The sequence below is a fragment of the Juglans regia genome, chromosome 13 (assembly GCF_001411555.2).
Source record: "Juglans regia cultivar Chandler chromosome 13, Walnut 2.0, whole genome shotgun sequence".
NCBI lineage: Eukaryota > Viridiplantae > Streptophyta > Magnoliopsida > Fagales > Juglandaceae > Juglans > Juglans regia.
The window spans coordinates 28,143,057-28,147,625 of record NC_049913.1 but is presented as its reverse complement, the minus strand read 5'-3'; the positions used below and the strand labels follow the sequence as shown (position 1 = coordinate 28,147,625).

At 44.8% G+C, this 4,569-nt stretch overlaps 1 non-coding gene across 1 annotated transcript; it reads right to left on the bottom strand.

The window, feature by feature from the left end:
* Window positions 1-500: 500 nt before the first annotated feature.
* On the bottom strand, window positions 501-608 carry LOC118344391. Its single transcript, XR_004798163.1, has one exon. It is a non-coding gene; the product is annotated as a small nucleolar RNA R71 (small nucleolar RNA).
* Between the last annotated feature and the right edge of the window lie 3,961 nt (window positions 609-4,569).

The window sequence follows — 4,569 nt, the reverse complement described above, 5'->3', positions numbered from 1 at the left end:
TTTGGAATCGAGACCATACATCTCGTTTGGTCAGAACAGAGTCTGTGACATACTCAGATTGTGAATCCCTTTCAATTGATTCATCTTCTAAGGAATCTAATACCATGGCTAAAGAAGAGCAAGATGAGAGAAGAGTGGGTAATCGTAACAAAACCCTTGGGGATTCAACCTGTTAGAACTAGTTCACCTTCATGCATCATCCAACCCTTGAATGCAAACAACTTCAACTTCAAACCTGGCATGATTCCCCTAATACCTCATTTCCATAGAATAGAGTCTGAGAACCCACACTTGCATATCAAAGAATTCAAGGGAGTGTGTTCAACATTCATGGCTAGAACTTGCACTGAAGAGGTGATTAGACTTAAGTTGTTTCCATTCTCATTAAAGGACAAAGCCAAAACTTGGTTGAATTCCTTAAGGCCTAGATCCATAGGGACATGGCAGAAATTGCAAACTGAGTTTTTTTAAAAAACAAAAAATCCTATGCACATAACTAATGCATTAAAAAGACAAATCATGAGTTTTGTTCAAAAAGATGCTAAAACTTTTTACCAATGTTGGGAGAGATTCAAGGATTTTCTTAATGCCTACCTCCACCATGGGTATGAAGACTGGAGAATAATCAGTTTTTTTTATGAAGGTTTACAACCTAAGATGAGGCAATTTGTGGAGACAATGTGCAATGGTGAATTCTTTAACTCGATGGAGGTTATTTCAAAAATTATATTACGCATGCATGAATTATATACATTATCCAGACACTTTGTTCTTGATCGAAATAGTGTTTAAAGGAAATCGATAAGTCCTAACCCTTCTTGTGAAACCAATCTGTGAAAGGGAACCCGCAGCCTAGGTGTTTGACAAAATTTTCTTAGACATTAAAAATTGTTTTAAGGTCATTCTTCAAACCACCAAGTTTAGGCATTATTGAAAGTACACTAAAAGATTCAGCAGAGTAGAGACATTGTTCCAATTGAGAAAAAATAGAATCAAATCATATCATTTTCACTTTTGTGCATACTGAGCCAGATTCAATAGTCGAGGGCTTGTTTTCATTCTTTAATATTTTTTCACCATCATTCTTTCCAACTTTTTAGCAAATAAGAACACCATCACTTCGATTGCAAAAACATCACGGTTCAGTTCTTTAAAGCTTTATTCCCTGTGAATTCGACCTTGGGACTCTGCCTAGAAACAATCTCACACCTTCAGCACTTGGGAGGCATTTTAATTGGAGCGACACCCAGTATAAAAGCTGACCCCCAGGTATGAAGAACTCTCTATGATTCTGTTAAGGAGATATACTGACTTAAGCATCAAAGACTCCCCAGCCTCCACCAAGGCCCCCCACTCAATGTGTTTTCTTAAGTGTGCAGGTGAAAGACCCATGACTCGAGTTGTTGGAACCCGACTCAAAGGTGTACGAAACACGACGTTAAAAATGGCGCCATTTGTGGGATTCCTATAGACTTCACGTGTCCTTCGTATACCTGCGACAACCCATGTGATACCCCATATGATAAGGATAAGGGTAGGTAGTATATGAGATCTCACATTGTTTGGGAATGAGAAGTTTTTGCTCTTTATAAGGTTTCAATGGGACTTCAATTGTATCATTGACTAGTTCTTTTGGAGTATAGGTCATGTGGTTTGGGTCTTCCATTGGGGCGTTACAACCCGTTCTCAGACAACCTGGGGATAAGAAGAAGCAACGTCAACAAACATGGAAACGGGGCTCACTAAGATGGAACAACTAGTAGGAAAGTTAACTACCAAAGTGGAGACCCTCCGAAGAGAGAACGAGACACTCAGAGTAGCTACCAACGGACCAGAGAATGATGCAGGACCAAGCGACAGAAAGCACGTAGGATCCAGAAGGGGGAGGTGATGTGGAGGAAGAAAGAAAAAAATGCAAAACGAGCTACGTAACCTCAAAGGAAAATACGAAGAGATGGCGAAAAAGATGGGCACATGTTGTCAGTAGACCAACTGCTCACTAGCTCGGGCCTACCCTACAGTGAGGAGGTGATGGTTGCGCCCCTACCACCGACGTTTCGAGTTTTCTTCATGGACATGTACGACGGGGCCAGAGAACCCCTCGATCACCCGGAAACCTTAAGAGCCCACATGACCCTACATGGTTTATCAGGAGAAATGGCTTGTAGAGCTTTCTCACTGACCCTGAAGGGACCAACAAAAGTATGGTTAGGGTCCTTGGCACCTAGGTCCATAGACAGCTTTAAGGAGTTTTACACAATTTATGGTGAAAAGAAGAAGAAGATGCCCCGCGGCGTATCTTCTTACCAACAAGCAAGCGGAAGACGAAGGTTTAAAAGTATACGTATCCAGGTTCAACAAAGAGCACATGACTACAGTCGACCAAAACGAGAAAATAACTTTTGTAGCTCTTTTAGGATAAGTATGGCCCCGATCCCAATTCATGGCAGAATTGGCAAGGAAAACTCCTGCCACTCTGCGGGAGTTCATGGATCAAGTTGAAAACTTCATCAACTCCAAAGATACACTCCGAGCCCTGACCGAACTAAGGAAAGAAGAACTAAAACAAACATACAGGAAAGGGAAGGCACCAACCAAGAGCAAAGTTTGCGAGAAGCAGAAGAAAGGACCACATGAAAATAGGAGGGAGGAAGCCCCTATGAGAGGCCTTGTGTTTTGATTTGACCAGACGGTGCTCACCATCCAGAAAGATGACCTGCAAGCCACCCAAGAAGACGGCTATAAGAGCACTAGTTGCCGCTATTGCACCTACCATCAATCCAACACTCATAACACAGAAGATTACATTTCCTTAAAAGAGGAAAGAGAGCAAGCTGGGCGACCAAGGCCACGTATCCTCCCTCTTATATACCAAAGAGGGAGTGGAGGAGGAGACCATGGGAAAGAAGTGTTGAAATAGCCGATAGGCCAAGGAGGGAAGGGAGCCCGAGGCAAAAGGAAGGTGCATGGGGACCCCCGCACGATCACCCTCGCACACCGCATCAGGAAGGACCACCGCTGGGGGAAATTAGGACCATTGCGAGAGGATTCGCCACAGGGGCGCGACCTCATCCAGTCGAAAGGCACACGCTAGGCAAGCAAGATACTGAGAAGTATATTCGGCATAATACCGCCCCACCAAGTACAGGAGAAGTGAACAGGCCCCCGTCATCTCCTTTGGAGAAGAAGATGAGGAGGGGGTCCTCTATCCACATGATGACGACTTGGTGGTGACTATGTTGGTCGCCAACTTCACCACTAGGATGATTCTTATTAACAACGGCAGCTCTGCACTCTTCTGGGAAGCCTTTACCTGGATAGGGATAGATACTACCCGACTCTAACTAGCTCCCATTCTCTGGGAACATGGTCCAACCGGTCATAACCATCACACTCTGTCTTGGTGGGCAGCATCCCCTGTACGGCTTCCTTCATGGTCGACTTCTTGGTGGTAAAGGCTCTTTTGTCATACAACGCCATAATCGACAGGCCTACCCTCAACAATCTAAGGGCAGTGACATTGACCTACCACTTGAAGATGAAGTTTACGACCTCTCAAGAAATGGGCGAAATTAGAGGAGAGCAGGTCCTGGCATGGAAATGTTACGTGCAGGAAGCCAAGGGATAGAAGGGTGCATGTGGTCCACACCCCAGGCGACGACCACGTTTTCCCGCCCCCGCCTAAACATACCACAACAGATGGAGAGATCCGAGATGAACAGGTGCTTAAAAAGGTATAGCCAAATGAGCCACTAAAGTTTATCCCCTTGAACCCAAGCCACCTAGAAGCCACAACCAGGATTGGCTGTGGGATGACACTCGAAATGAGGCTCACTCCTCAGGAAACGCCAGGCTGTCTTCACCTAGAGTCACGAGGACATGCCTATAATTGACTCATAGATCATGCAACACCACTTGAGCATGGACCTAAAAGCTAAAAGAGTAAGGCAGAAACACCGAAACTTCAGCGTTGAGAAGAACATTGCCATCACCGCAGAAGTTGCTCAATTACTCACGGCATGCTTCATACGAGATGCCTAATACCCAAACTGCCTGTGCAACATGGTGTTGGTGAAAAAGCAAAATGGTAAGTGGAGAATGTGTGTTGACTTCATTGACTTGAATAAGACTTGCCCAAAAGACAGGTTCCCGCTACCCTGCATCAACCTGATTGTCAACTCCATGGCGAGTTATTACTTGCTCCGCTTTATTGATGCCTACTTTGGGTACAACCAAATCCACATGAACCCAGTCGATGAGGAGAAGACTTCGTTCATCACCGATCGAGAATTATACTGCTACTCTGCCATGCCGTTTGGGCTAAAAAATGCAGGGGCCACCTACCAGCGGCTAGTCAACCGCATGTTCAAGAATTAGATAGAGAGAAACATGGAGGTCTACGTGGACGATTTTCTTCTCAAGAGCGGAACTCCTGAGCAACACCTAAACGACCTCCGTGAAGCCTTTACGGTATTAAGGCAATACCATATGAAGTTGAACCCCGTGAAGTGTGCATTCAGTGTAGGCTCCAAGAAATTCTTGGGTTTCATGGTGTCGGAACAGGGGATA